Below are 16475 nucleotides of genomic sequence, written 5' to 3'. Positions count from 1 at the left end.
TCCCTTTTCGCCTCTTGCAGGAGAATAAACAGGAACTATGCAAAAAGGTATTAAGCCTTGAGCAGGAGATCGATGACCTAGGGGAGCAAAATTCTATCCTCAAGCGCAAATTAAGGAAGAAGCACATGCCATCAACAACTCCATCATCACCACCTCCGAGGAAGGAGACATAAACACATGGGTATGAGCACTCCCCTTGGCAACTTCCAAGCTTGGGGGAGTGCCCCGGTATCGTATCACCATCACATTTTTATCTTACCATTTTTCTTAGTTCGATCCTTTTGGTAATATCTTGATCTAGTAGAATAAGGTTTTAGTATGATCTAGTTTTGAGTTTTGCTTTATGATCCTCCTATGTAATCGAGTCCGTGAGCTATATATAATAAAGTTTAGTGTTGAGTCAAGGGCTTGATTATCTTGCTATGATCTTGAGGGAATAAAATAAAAGAGAAAGAATAAAAAGAAATAAAGAGATCTTATGGATCTTATGGAGAGTAATGACTTCACATATAAAGAGTATGATGAATAAAAATTGTTGAGAGTTAACAAGCATAGTTTTGGTCATCGTTGCAATTAATAGGAAGTAATAAAGAAAGAGAGGTTTTCACATAGAAATATACTATCTTGGAGATCTTTTATTATTGTGAGCACTCATTAAAATATGACATGCTAAAGAGTCGATGTTGGACAAGGAAGACAACTTAATGGCTTATGTTTTCTTATATCTGAAATAAATTATATTGTCATGGATCATTCAACATGTTGAGCTTGCCTTTCCCTCTCATGCTAGCCAAATTCTTTGCACCAAGTAGAGATACTACTTGTGCTTCCAAATATCCTTAAACCCAGTTTTTCCATAAGAGTCCACCATATCTACTTATGGATTGAGTAAGATCCTTCAAGTAAGTTTCCATCGTTGCAAGCAATAAAAATTGCTCTCTAAATATGTATGACTTATTAGTGTGGAGAAAATAAGCTTTGTACGATCTTGTGATGTGGAAGAAATAAAAGCGACGGACTACATAATAAAGGTCCATACCACAAGTCGCAATATAAACTGACGTTCTTTCGCATTAAGATTTTGTGCATTCAACCATAAAAGCACATGACAACCTCTGCTTCCCTCTTCGAAGGGCCTATCTTTTATTCTTGTCTATTACTTCATACAAGAGTCATGGTGATCTTCACCTTTCCTTTTTACATTTTATCCTTTGGCAAGCACAATGTGTTGGAAAGATCATGATATTTATAGCTAATTGGATGTGAGTTTTCATGAACTATTATTGTTGACATTACCCTTGAGGTAAAAGGTTGGGAGGCAATACTATAAGCCCCTATCTTTCTCTGTGTCTGATTAAAACTTCATACCCATAAATATTGCATGAGTGTTAGCAATTGTGAAAGACTAAATGATAGTTGAGTATGTGGACTTGCTGAGAAGCTCTTATATTGACTCTTTCCGATGTTATGATAAATTGCAATTGCTTCAATGACGGAGATTATAGGTTGTTAGTTTTTAATGAAGTTTATGATTCATACTTGAAACTGTGAATGAATTGTTACTTTAGAATAAGAGATCATATGATAATATATATATATGTGTGTGTGTTGTTGTTATAATAATGATCATGATGCCCTCATGTCCGTATTTTATTTTATCGACACCTCTATCTCTAAACATGTGGACATATTTTTCGATATCGGCTTTCGCTTGAGGACAAGCGCTAAGCTTGGGGGAGTTGATGCGTCCATTATGCATCATGATTTTATATTGATATTAATTGCATTATGGGCTGTTATTACACATTATGTCACAATACTTATGCCTATTCTCTCTTATTTTATAAGGTTTACATGAAGAGGGAGAATGCCGGCAGCTGGAATTCTGGGCTGGAAAAGGAGCAAATATTAGAGACCTATTCTGCACAACTCCAAAAGTCCTGAAACTCCACGGGAATTATTTCCAGAATATATAAAAAAATATTGGGCAAAGAAAGTACCAGAGGGGGGGCCACCCACCGTCCACGATGGTGGGGGCGCGCCCTACCCCCTGGGTGCGCCCGCCTGCCTCGTGGGCCCCTGGCAGCCCTTTGGTGCCCATCTTTGGCTATATGGAGTCTTTCATCCTGGAAAAAATCATAAGGAAGCTTACGAGACGAAACTCCGCCGCCACGAGGCGGAACCTTGGCAGAACCAATCTAGGGCTCCGGCGGAGCTGTTCTGCCGGGGAAACTTCCCTCCGGGAGGGGGAAATCATCACCATCGATCCTCTCATCGGGAGGGGGTCAATCTCCATCAACATCTTCACCAGCACCATCTCATCTCAAACCCTAGTTCATCTCTTGTATCCAATCTTTGTCCCAAAGCCTCAGATTGGTACCTGTGGGTTGCTAGTAGTGTTAATTACTCCTTGTGGTTGATGCTAGTTGGTTTATTTGGTGGAAGATAATATGTTCAGATCCTTTATGCATATTAATACCCCTCTGATTATGAACATGAATATGATTTGTGAGTAGTTACCTTTGTTCCTGAGGACATGGGAGAAGTCTTGCTATAAGTAGTCATGTGAATTTGGTATTCGTTCGATATTTTGATGATATGTATGTTGTCTCTCCTCTAGTGGTGTCATGTGAATGTCAACTACATGACACTTCACCATTTTTTGGGCCTAGGGGAAGGCATTGGGAAGTAATAAGTAGATGATGGGTTGCTAGAGTGACAGAAACTTAAACCCTAGTTTATGAGTTGCTTCGTAAGGGGCTGATTTGGATCCATATGCTTCATGCTATGGTTAGGTTTACGTTAATACTTCTTTTGTAGTTGCGGATGCTTGCAACAGGGGTTAATCATAAGTGGGATGCTTGTCCAAGGAAGGGCAGTACCCAAGCACCGGTCCACCCACATATCAAATTATCAAAGTACCGAACATGAATCATATGAACGTGATGAAAACTAACTTGACGCTAATTCCCATGTGTCCTCGGGAGCATTTTCCTTTATATAAGAGTTTGTCCAGGCTTGTCCTTTGCTACAAAAAGGATTGGGACATCTTGCTGCACCTTATTTACTATATTTACTTGTTACCCGTTACAAATTACCTTATCATAAAACTATCTGTTACCGATAATTTCAGTGCTTTCATAGAATACCTTACTGAAAACTGCTTATCATTTCCTTCTGCTCCTCGTTGGGTTCAACACTCTTACTTATCGAAAGAACTACGATAGATCCCCTACACTTGTGGGTCATCACTCTCTTTACTGCATTCAGACAATAGCGTTTCAACTGTTACTTGTTGCGGTAGTTGAACCCCATTCCTTTGCATGACCTGTCTTTGCCACAGTAAATAGTTGAAACCCACTAGCATGAGTAGGAGTTGCTTGAGCCATGTTGTGCCTACTCATTCATGCTTGTTTGTCATGCCTGCTATTGCTTAGAGTTGTGTCAGGTCTGATTCATCGGGGGTGAATTGCAATGTGGTGAACATGTCCTACTGTTGAGAGCTAATGTGTGAGCATGATTTGGTAAAGGTAGCGGTGAGAGGCCATGTAGGAGTACATGGTGGGTTGTCTCATTGAAACCGTCCTCAAGAACTGAGTTCTGTGTTTGTGAGCCATGAACAGCTACTACCACATGTTGGGCCCTGAAATATGACCCCACTCGACTTATTAACCCCACCTGTCCCCTGTCCAAGAGTTGCAAGTAGTTTCTGGTGTTTGTAGTATGCTGGAGGCCGTGCATAGCGCTGACCCGAGGGGTGGGTTGTGATGTGGTAGGCACGTGGCCTGGTGTACCGAGTCGCCCGTTTGGCGCCTCGGGAACCCTGCACACATCGTTCGGGGCCGTAGTGGTAACCTCGGCCGGACTCCCTGTGGATGGAACCTGAATAGGCGATAAACCTAGACTAGGGACTTGTGTAGTTAGTCAGGTCATGGTCTACACCCATGCCGGCTTTCGCTTGAAGTCTGCCGAGCACATGTCGTGTGCAGACGCTAAGTGGTGGAAACATGTGTGAAGAAGTACACCCCTGCAGGGTTATAAATGATCTATTCGAATAGCCGCGTCCGTGGTAAAGGACTTCTGGGTTGCCTTTATAGTTCATAGACAAGTGAAATTGGATACTCTAAAATGTGCAAGATAAGCATGAGTGATATGGATGGCCTTCTCGTATGGAGATGGGAGCGGATCCAAAGTGGTGTATTGATATGGTTAATATGTGGACTTGTGTGCGCCACCTTAAAAGAGTTACTAGCGGTCGTAGTACAGGATAGCCATTGAGTCAAAGCTGGCTTGATGCAGTTAAACTCCACCACCCCCTTTGTTGATACTAATGCATATGTAGCTAGTTCTGATGTAAGTCATGCTGGGTACATTTGTACTCACGTTTGCTTAATTTATGTTTTGCAGAGAGACTTCAGTCTCACTAGTAGTACCGCATGAACTTCGATGTTTAGCTTGTTACCTCGGCTATGATCTTGTACCTTTGGAAGGGTCTTGTAGATAGTCAGTCTTCTCAGCCCTTTTCATTTATAGGTATCTGTACTCAGACATGATATGCTTCCGTTGCTTGTATGTTCTGTATGTTGTGTCATGATACCCATGTTTGTAATATTAGACTCCTCGGAGCCTATTGAATAAATACTTTGAGTCGTAAAGTTTTGTTGTGATGCCATGTTGTATTTGCACATATCGAGCATATTGTGTGTGTGCTTTTGAAATGCTTGGTATGTGTGGGATCCGACAACCTAGTTGTTTATTCTTGGTAGCCTCTCTTATGGGGAAATGTCTCCTAGTGCTTCCACTGAGCCATGGTAGCTTGCTACTGCTCCAGAACACTTAGGCTGGCCGGCATGTGTCCTTCTTCGTTCATGTGTATGTCCCTTCAGGGAAATGTCACGCGTTGTTCCTTTAAGTCCTTGTAGCTTGCTACGACTTGGGTTCATATGTTGATCACCGACATGTTCGTTGCTGGGTCATGTATGCTTGTCCGTGCAAGTTAGCACCACCTTGGGTTTATGACTAGTCATGTCGGCCTGGGTTCTCTGTCATATGGATGCTAGCGACACTATCATATACGTGAGCCAAAAGGCGCAAACGGTCCCGTGCCAGGTAAGGTGGCACCCGTGGGGATACCGTGCGTGAGGCCGCAAAGTGATATGATGTGTTACATGCTAGATCGATGTGACTTAGGATCGGGGTCCTGACAATACACCTCAGCAGAATGGCATTATGGAGCGCAAGAATAGAACCCACATTGAGATGGCACGGACGATGCTTGATGAGTACAAGACACCAAGGAAGTTCTGGCCTGAAGCCATTGATACTGCATGTCACGTCATCAACCGTGTTTATCTTCACAAGCTTCTAAAGAAGACATCCTATGAGCTCCTAACTGGTAGGAAGCCAGACGTCAGTTACTTCGGAGTATTTGGTCCTAGGTGCTGGATCAAGGATCCACATCACACTTCAAAATTTGCACCAAAAGCACATGAAGGTTTTATGCGTGGCTACGGAAAGGATTCGCACTCCTATAGAGTCTTCAACCTCTTTCACTATAAAGTGGTTGAAACTGTGGATGTGCGGTTCGATGAGACTAACGGCTCGCAAAGAGAGCACCTGCCAAATGTGCTAGATGAAGCCCCACTAAGTGAATCTATCAACCTTATGGGTACTGGAGAAATCATACCTTCAGAGGCACAGGCTGAAGAAGAAATCATCATTTCTGCACCTAATCAACCTGAAGACACTGCTCAGCCTGAAGCCAATGCTGAAGATGAAGACAATAATCTACAAGGGAAAAATCACTGTACAGTTCATCCTCTTGTTGCAAATGAAGTACAGATTGAGAAGATAATCGATAGCATCAATGCACCTGGTCCACTCACTCGTTCAAGAGCTACACAACTAGCAAATTTCTGTGGGCACTTTGCATTTGTCTCTATATCCGAACCCCAAGAAAGTTGATGAAGCCTTCATGGAACCTGAATGGATTCAAGCTATGCAAGAAGAGGTTCAATAGTTCGAGCTGAACAATGTTTGGGAACTGGTAAAGCGTCCTAATCCTCACAAGCGCAATATCATAGGCACCAAATGGATTGAAAGATCGTGGATGTCGCCTAGAGGGGGGGTGAATAAGCGTTTTAATAATTATAGTTTAGGCTTGAACAAATGCGGAATAAACCTAGCGGTTAATTTGTCAAGCACAAAACCTAAAACAACTAGGCTCACCTATGTGCACCAACAACTTATGCTAAGCAAGATAAGCAACTATGTGATAGCAAGATATATGACAAGAAACAATATGGCTATCACAAAGTAAAGTGCATAAGTAAAGGGCTCGGGTAAGAGATAACCGAGGCACGCGGAGACGATGATGTATCCCGAAGTTCACACCCTTGCGGATGCTAATCTCTGTTTGGAGCAGTGTGGAGGCACAATGCTCCCCATGAAGCCACTAGGGCCACCGTAATATCCTCACGCCCTCTCACAATGCAAGATGCCGTGATTCCACTAAGGGACCCTTGAGGGCGGTCGCCGAACCCGTACAAATGGCAACCCTTGGGGGCGGTCACCGAACCCGTACACTTTGGCAACCCATGGGGGCGGTCACCGGAACCCGTCAAATTGCTCGGGGCAATCTCCACAACCTAATTGGAGACCCCGATGCTTGCCCGGAGCTTTAGACCACAATGATTGAGCTCCGAACACCACCAACCGTCTAGGGCACCCAAGCACCCAAGAGGAACAAGCTCAAGGGTACCAAGCACCCAAGAGTAATAAGCTTCTCAACTTGTAACTTCCACGTATCACTGTGGAGAACTCAAACCGATGCACCAAATGCAATGGCAAGGGCACACAGAGTGCGCAAGTCCTTCTCTCTCAAATCCCACCGAAGCAACTAATGCTAGGGAGGAAAATGAGAGGAAGAACAAGAAAGAGAACACAAAGAACTCCAAGATCTAGATCCAAGGGGTTCCCCTCACATAGAGGAGAAAGTGATTGGTGGAAATGTGGATCTAGATCTCCTCTCTCTTTTCCCTCAAAAACTAGCAAGAATCCATGGAGGGATTGAGAGTTAGCAAGCTCGAAGAAGGTCAACAATGGGGGAAGAACACGAGCTCAAAAGATAAGGTTCAATGGGGAAGAAGACCCCCTTTTATAGGAGGGGGAAAATCCAACCGTTATGTGCTTAGCCCGCACATGAGCGGTACTACCGCTCCATGAGCGGTACTACCGCTCAGGCGGAGGAAACAGGGAAAAGGAGCAACAAAACATGAACCTTGGGGCGGTAGTACCGCAGGAGACAGCGGTACTACCGCTGGGTTAAGCGGTACTACCGCACCCTTCGGCGGTACTGCCGCGCAGAACGAAGGGTAAAGGGAAAGAGGGAACCGGGCGGTACTACCACGGAGGAAGGGCGGTACTGCCGCTAAGGAGCGGTACTGCCGCACTACTGCCGCAGCGAGGTACCGCACAATCCGACACAGAAAAAGACCCCTCGAAACGACGCGGTAGGGACCTGGTAAGCCAGTGGTAGTACTGCTGCGGAGTCACCGCCGGTACTACCGCTGCGGAGCAGTACTGCCGCTTGTGACCCCTCAGCGATATTACCGCTGGATACCACGGTACTACCGCTGGGACCGTGACAAAACCACACTCAAGAAAACAAGAACTGCCATAACTTCTGCATATGAGCTCCGAATTGAGCAAACTCAAGCTTGTTGGAAACAAGACGATGAGTAGCATCAAAACAGCGACTGATTATAGTAAGAAGAGGCAGGGAGGTATGCCTAACAAAAAGAGGAGTGAAACCTCCAACCGAGAAGAATCGGCGAAACCTCCAACATCGAAAACATCATAGAAGAGGCATGCGAACTCCGTTTTCGATGAACTCAAGCTTGTCATCAAGATGACCATAAGCTCTAAGATTCACAAAGAGAACCAAACAAGAACCAAGAAATATGATGCAAGGATGCAATGGTTTGAGCTCTCTACGAACGATACGATCAAGCTACTCATCGAGAGCCCCCCTTGATAGTACGGCAATCAATCCTATAACCCGGTCTCCCAACTACCATCATGAGACCGGTAAAATAGAAAACCTACCAAGGGCAAATATTTGCCTTGCACATGGTCCATTTGAGCTAGATGTTGACGATCTTGACTCCCTCAAGTTGGACCACCTTTCTTGATTGGGTTGACTCGATGAAGACTAGTTGATTGCTCCCCCATACTCCACTATGGGTGAGCCACTCTTCCGCACATCTTCACAAGTCCATTGTCACCACAAAGGACGGCACGCTTCAAGCATTTGATCTCTTCGTGATGCTCCACTTGAACTTGCACACCGCAACCTTTCTTGATTGTGTTGACTCGATGAAGACTAGTTGATTGCTCCCCCATACTCCACTATGGGTGAGCCACTCTTCTGCACATCTTCACAAGTCCATTGTCACCAAAAGGACGGCAAGCTTCAAGCATTTGATCTCTTCGTGATGCTCCACTTGAACTTGCACACCGCAACCTAACCCCACAAAGAACCCTCACGAAGACCATGGGTTAGTACACAAAGCATAATTGGCAATGCTTACCATACCATGGGATCACTTGATCTCTCTCGGTACTTCTTCTATGCTTTGTGGGTTGATCAACTAGATTCACTCTTTGACTTAGTCTTGATCAACCTCTCACAAGACCAATCTTTAGGTAATCCCTTGAATAGCACCTTGGTCGACACAAACTCTCCTTGAACCCAACACATGTACTCCAAGAAAAGCCTATGGACAAAACCTTCAAATATAAATCAAGGCAACCATTAGTCCATAGAGATTGTCATCAATTACCAAAACCAACATGGGGGCACCGCATGCTCTTTCATGGATCTATCGCAACAAACAAGATGTGCATGGTCAAGTTGACAGAAACAAGGCTTGTCTCATTGCTTAAGGTTACACTCAAGTTGAAGGGATTGACTTTGATGAAACATTTGCTCCAATGGCTAGGCTTGAAGTCATTCGCATATTGCTTGCCTATGCCAACCATCACAACATACTTCTTTACCAAATGGATGTAAAGAGTGCAGTTCTCAACGGCAAAATTGAAGAAGAAGTGTATGTTGCACAACCACCTAGTTTTGAAGACCTAAAGCATCCTGACATGGTATACAAGCTCAACAAGGCACTGTATGGCCTCAAACAAGCCCCTCGCGCTTGGTATGACACTCTCAAAGACTTCCTGAAGAGCAAAGGCTTCAAACCTGGTTCTCTGGATCCCACACTCTTCATGAAGACATATGATGGTGAACTGTTTGTGTGCCAAATCTATGTGGATGACATTATCTTCGGCTGCACTGACAAGAGATACAATGATGAGTTTGGGCATAGGATGCAAGAGCAATATCAGATGTCCATGATGGGTTAGATGAAATTCTTCCTCGATTTTCAAATTCGTCAGCAGAGCAATGGCATCTTCATATCACAAGAGAAATACCTCAAAGATTGCCTGAAGAAGTTTGGAATGCAAGACTGCAAAGGGTACACGACGCCAATGCCAACCAAAAGTCATCTGGGCCCCGACGACAATAGTAAAAGTTCGATCAAAAGGTATACCGCTCCATGATTGGTTCTTTACTCTATTTATGTGCATCTAGGCCAGATATAATGCTTAGCGTTTTCATGTGTGCCCGATTTCAAGCGGCACCAAAGGAATCGCATCACTTAGCTGTGAAGCAAATTCTTCGATATTTGGCTTACACCCCAACACTAGGATTATGGTATCCAAAGGGCTTAGAGTTTGATCTAGTTGGATTCTCAGATGTTAATTATGCTGATGACAAGGTTGATCACAAGTCCACATCTGGCACATGTCACTTTCTTGGACGATCTCTTGTCTATTGGTCTTCAAAGAAGCAGAACTGTGTATCACTCTCCGTTGCTGAATCCCAATACATTACTGCTGGATCTTGCTGCGCTCAGCTTCTATGGATGAAGCAAACTCTCAAGGACCATGGCATCCACCTGAAGCATGTGCCACTCTACTACGACAATGAAAGCACCATCAAGATTACCAACAATCCAATTCAGCACTGGAAGACAAAGCACATTCAGATCCATCATCACTTTCTCGGAGATCATGTCATGAAGGAGTATATTGATATCATGCATGTCCACACTGAAGAGCAATTGGCAGATATCTTCACAAAGCCCTTGGATGAGCAAAGGTTTTGCAAGTTGCGGTGTGAGGTAAATATCTTAGAATCCTCAAATGTCGTGTAATTGGACACACATACTAATGCTTATGCATGTTGATGACTTAGATGTGCAACACACGAAGTAACGTATATCTTCAATCAATGAAGACATACACTCTAAGTGTGAATACATTAATGCGGAATTTGACTTCGGAGCGCCACGATAATTGTGCGCCTTGTCTGGGTCTAATACTTCCTATACGGTGGGTAACGCCACCACCAAACTTTCTAGAAGATTTTCTTTTGGCGTCATAATTGCATTATCTTCGCATTTGGTTTGTCTTCAACATTGATTTATCTTCATGGTTTATCTTTGCAATGTTGTTTTAGTCTCTTGATATATATGGTGTTCTGTCCTCTACAGCATTCACTTATAGCTATGTCTTCAAACTTGCCATTTTATTGAACTAAGTAAATGTGATCGGACCCTAACCCCTTATGTGCTTCTTCCTCAAATTCTATCTATCTAGTCATATGCGTTCTGTTGAAACCTGTCGAATGTCTTCACTGAATCCTTGTTAGCTGAAGACACAGAGACACACATTTAAATTTGTTTTAATGCTATATCCCTTTTGCCTGAATACCAGAGAAGCCGGAACGACCACCCGACAATCCAGGCGTGCGTGGGAACACGGAACAACTTCCAATAAGTTGCATGCAGGCCACGTGTCCTTCAGATGTGAACCACCAGGGGCACCTGCTTAATTACGCTGTGTAGTCCCTTTCCTTATAAATACACACACCGTGCGGTCATTATCTCTTCTTCCACCTTCGTCGCCTCGCTCAAACCCTAGCGCCTCCACTAGCTCGCGTCGACGCCGAAGACGAAGCGCTTAGCTGCCGCGACTTCTTCGACGCCGTCCTCACGCCGACCGCGGACCTCTTCCTCTCCGCCGCCGCCGTAGGTGTCTTCTGCCACCAAGTTAGGGCGCGGGAGATTGACTGCTCAGCTCCATACTCTGCCTCGTCTAGCAGTTCGTCAGCGGTAATTAAATCTCACTTTTTACTGTTTGTTTGATCCGTCAAATCCATCCACTTCAACCAAAAGTGGTTCCTATACTTCCAAATCTGGATCTGTCTTTATCTGCATCTCATATCATGCTAAGCATGTTCACTTATGCTTCATAACTAGTTAATTCCTCACTTGTACTTATTCATGGATTCGTACAAATCTGGAACCAACTCTCTTCAAATAAGTGAATGTCTTGGCTCTATGAGGTCAATGTCTTCAAACTGATTTATCTTCAAAATCTTCTGAGAATGCATATGACCTCTTCCCCTTCCCTCGCACCTCTAATGTTGTCACAGGTACATGTCGATGGGAGAATCCCTTGGTTCTCATAGTATGCATCCATCTGTAGACTTCTTACAGCATCATATTCATTCCCCTGAAGCCAGTTCTTGTCTGACCAGTAGACAGAAGCCTTTCATTATTCTAAAGCCAATCAGTCTGAATATCATGGCCACAAAGAAATCAGCAAGGAAAGGTGGCAGGCAGCGCAGAGGCAACATAGCTCTAGATCTGCCTCTGGATTTGTATGAAATGTACAAAACTGATCCTGAGGAAAACTACAATCAGCGCAAGACCTGAATCCAATGGATTCGAAGATATTGGGCAGAATTGTGCTTCAAGTACAACTTCGTCACTGCTGAGAAGAACGCCATCAAGCGCCCATGGGGCGACATACTGTATAAGAATCTGCAGCCAAAGTCGAAGCCTGAAGCTATTGCCCAAGGCTTCTACCAATGCATGGTTCGTCGACCGAAGCCTGAGAATGCCCACCCATCATCTATGTTATGGTGTCACAAAGACAATCTCTTCAAGCGCAACTATCAGTTTGCCAAGGAGTCAGCCGCCAAGAACAAAAAGGATCTTGGACTCAACTTCAACCCCGGTCCTTCTACCCCAAGACAGGATGGCACACGTGAAGCTAGTCCCAATGTCATCGGCTCCTTCACCACCTTCGATGGGCTCCTCTCCCACATTGCTGCTCAGAGGGCCACAGTGGAGCAATCAGCTAATGACGCAGACTCCGAAGATGCACCAACTTCACCGAAGCAGAAGAAAAAGAAGTCAAAAGCTTCGAAGCCATCTGCCACACCAAAAGCTTCACTGTGAAGCCATTGAAGACTGCACCTCCTGAACCCAGTGTGCAGTCTAAAGATTTGTCTCGTGTCTCCAAGAAGACCAAGCAACCCAAGAAGATTTCTGGGCATGAACTGACTCCTGCTGTTGTTCTGGGCAATGAAGAAAACACCATTGATCTGTCTAGTGATGAAGATCTTGGTGATGAAGAACTTGAGAGGCCGATCAAGAGCAAGCAAGAGGCAGAGATCTTCAATGATCTGCCCCTCTTTGACGTTGACATTTTGAACAATTTCATTGATGAGTGGTTTGATGATCAGAGTATCAGTATTGATGACCTTCAGATGCTTGTGGGCATAAACGTCACGTTTCATAGAGCCATTGCCAATGAGTTGCCTTTGGCTCAGAAAATCATCGAACTCAAGAAAAAGATTGATTATGAGAAGGCGCATTTCAAGAATAATATGGCCAAGCTTACTGTGGCTGATGTGCAGATCTTCAAGAAGATGTTGCATGATCTTAAGGAAGAATTCCACAAGAAGCGTGAAGAAGCAAAAGGCTCACGAGAGCGCATGAAGTACTTTGCGCAGAAATGTGTTCAGGCTCATAATGAAGCTGATAAGTGAAAGGCTCTTGGGAATCTTAGCATCAACCCCAGGATGGCTGCCAAGCAAAAGAAGAAGTCTGTTGCGGCCCAATCTGAAGCACCACGGTAGGAAGAACCTCGCATTGTCTTCCCTGCCAGTATGACTGGCTTGAAGCCTAAGGTCACCTCAACAGCTTCAGAGCTAAAGAAAACAAGGGCATCTGAAGCCGAAGCCAGGAAGTGCAAGCACATAGACACTTCAGATGGTGCTCCATCAAAGAAGAAACTGAAGACCAAGTATTCAAAGAAAGAGCATCCTGAAGCCTCAAAACCCCTCAATGTTGAACCCATTTCTGTTGCTCCTCCTGCCTCGACCAACCAAGAGCATCGTCTTGTGATCCATGAGCCTGCTTCCACAGAGGCTCATGCAAGTGAAGAAGTTCTAGCTGCTGACCTCAACACAGCTGAAGACATTGGTCATGAAGACAATGTTGATGATGATGTAGTCTTTCCTCAGCTCTAGCCCCAGTCGGTGTCATCGCCTGCTCCAACGAGCAGTGAACTTATCAGCATTGGTCGTGCATTGACGCCAATCGCTTAGGATGACTCATGGGCGGAGCGCCAACGACAAGAAACCCCAGTACAAGACGAGACACCAAGAACACCACCACCTCAAGTCACCACTCCGGTACTTGATGACAACAACTACATGGTGCAGACCACCCCGCTCACCAAAGGCGTCGCTGGCATTTCGCAGGCTTCACAAAGGCCCCAGGCCACAGGTCACCATGTCGAGCATTCCAAAAGGGGAAGTGCACCAAAGCTCAGTCGCACGTCAAGTGTTTCCTGAAGCCACCCCTACTGTGAGTGCCTCTGAGTCTGAAGCGAAAGTTGTTGAAGACATTCCGGCTGCAGCTGATGAAGACAAAGAAGAGAAAGAAGAAGAAAGAGTTGCCACACCCCCATCTACTGATCAAGTCGTTCTCGAGGAGAATGTGATTGTGCCCGACCCTCTAGTCCTTGAACAAATGGAGGTTGAAAACACTGAGGCTGCCACCAACAACGCCACTGAAGCCAATGACACAATCATGGCTGAAGACAATGTGGAGCCTGAAGCTAATGAAAATGCTGAAGTCACCTTGACGCCAATTGCCTTGGATAGCGATGTTCCTCCTCCAAGGCCTCACACCATGGAACAAGCATTCAATCAGGGTGAGTTGGTAACTGTCAGATGGCCCATCATGGTTTCACCTACTGCTCCCGGGCCACAATATGATTATCCTGTGGAGCATAGGCCTCAAGTACAGAAGCCAAAGCCCAGATTGCCAAGGCTTCCAAGTGTTGCCACAACCCAGGAATCATTCAGTGTGCAAAGCTTTCGGGCGCATAACACTTCCTTTCACAGCGCTAAGAACCCATACACGAAGCCCAAAATCTCCTCAGACATATTTTGGAGTCATCTACAGTGAAGCTATTACTCGTGCATCCTCTACAACTAAGATAGGATTTATCCGCACAAGCGTCTGGATTGTGATGCTATGGTTGGGCTGCCCTGTCTTGAAGAAGCTCTTGACTGCTTTAGGGAAGTTGGTCTTCTGCCTTTTGTGACTAACAAAGAACACTGGAATGAAGAGCTTCTCCTGCAGTTCTATGCCACACTCCATATTCACGGCTAAAACAGGGATCCGAAGACATGGATCCTTGAGTGGATGTCGGGTGATGTACACCACGAAGCCAAAGCTCAAGACATTATCGAGTTTACTTCCCTACCCGCTCCAGGTGAGTTATACGAACCTAGTTCTCAGCGTCATAGAGATGAACTACAGAGTATCTTTCAGAGGCCCGAACCAAACATGAGTCAGAAGCTCAGTATGATGAAGCCATTGCCTCACGATGCTGAATACCCAAAGGAGTTCTTTGTGAAGGACCTCCAGTACTTGCCATGCACAGTATACCATATTCTGAGGCGTACTCTGGCCGATCAAGGGACATTCTTCTGAAGGTAAACTTGAAGGAGCCATGAATACTTTGGTATTTTATATCATAAATGGCATCAGATTCAATACCCAGGATTTCTTCATCAGACAACTAGCTGCTTCTATTTGGCCTGAAGTTCTATGCTCCATGGGTGATGCGCCTGATCAAGCTTCATTCCACCATTGACTATCAGCCCTCGGCGCGCAACCACATTGTTTTTCTGCCCGAGGTTGATCTGTTATGGAAGCCATCTACCCCGAGCCTGCCAAGAAGCCCCTACATCTTCAGAATGCTGAACATCAAAGCTTCTTGCAACCATTCGAAGGAATTCTTGTTCCCAATGCTGCAACCACCGCTTATCCTTTGGCTAGAAACATGAGAGTGCCACACCATGCAAACACTGAAGCCACTGCAAGTATGATTTCCCAAAGGCCTCGGAAGCGTTCTCGTGTACTCAATGACCGAGAGCTTCTTGTGGCGTTGCATCAGAAGCATGATAGGCATCATGACTGGCTAAAGCATCAGATGCAGACTCTCTTGGTGGATGTCAATCACATTCGCAACTTGGCCACCAAGAACTCATTTGTTGCACATGAAGCATGTAGGCGGTCCTAGAAGAGCCTCACAATGCTCTGCCCTGAAGACGATCTTCGCGAAGATGGCTTCACCGAGAGCTTTGGGTTTTACTCCAGGCCTCCTCAGAATGCAAATTGGCATTGCACTCCGTCTATTGAAGAATCTGAATATTCGCCTTCGGCTGCAACTGTTGTTGCGAGAGTCGTCGATGAAGCAGACGACACCACTTCACTGACCCTGTCTGCACTGTGTCAGGCCCATCTGCACCACCAAACTCCAACGGCAACCCTGCTCCATCATCTACTCCAACTGGGAACAAGTAGATACTCTATGTATTCGAACCTTTTTGGTCATTACTTACAAAAGTGCGAGAAGCATATGAGTTGATAGTCTTCAAGCAGGTCATTATGGGTGGTTGCATTATTTTGCTAAGTCTTTACAACTCTCGTCTTTTTGAAACCATTTTTTTCTTTGAGTTCTAACACTTTAACTCGATGGTCGTCTGCTACTTTGTCATGCGATGATAAATCCCGCATGAAGCCATTCCGCAGACGTCCATTTTTCATTATGCATGTCATTATCTTCGTTATCTCTTTATTTCCATGATGCATTGTCTTCATAAGTTGAAGAGGATCTCCACAAAGTAAAACCTGCCATGTGCATTTGCATTCAAAAGCAAACTACTTATATGCACATCTTCAGGGTGGGTCTTGTGCTACATATGAAGACAATGCCTTATTCCTTAACTTTCACATACTTCTATCCCCGTTGAAAACTTCAACTAGTTTGTCATCAATCACCAAAAAGGGGGAGATTGTAAGTGCATCTAGTGCCACCCCAAGTTGGTTTTGGAGTATTGACGGCAAACTTGGTTGAGGGACTAATGTGTTTGTGAGAATTGCAGGATAACACAGGTAGTAGTCCCTTATTGATTCGGTTTACCTACCAGAGATGACCCCTAAAAATGTGTGAAGACATTAAAGACAATGGTGGTCTGTCAA

This window comes from Triticum urartu, chromosome 4A, assembly GCF_056163025.1.
Source record: "Triticum urartu cultivar PI428250 chromosome 4A, HENAU_Tu73, whole genome shotgun sequence".
In the NCBI taxonomy this organism is placed as follows: domain Eukaryota; kingdom Viridiplantae; phylum Streptophyta; class Magnoliopsida; order Poales; family Poaceae; genus Triticum; species Triticum urartu.
This window is presented reverse-complemented; position numbering follows the sequence as displayed.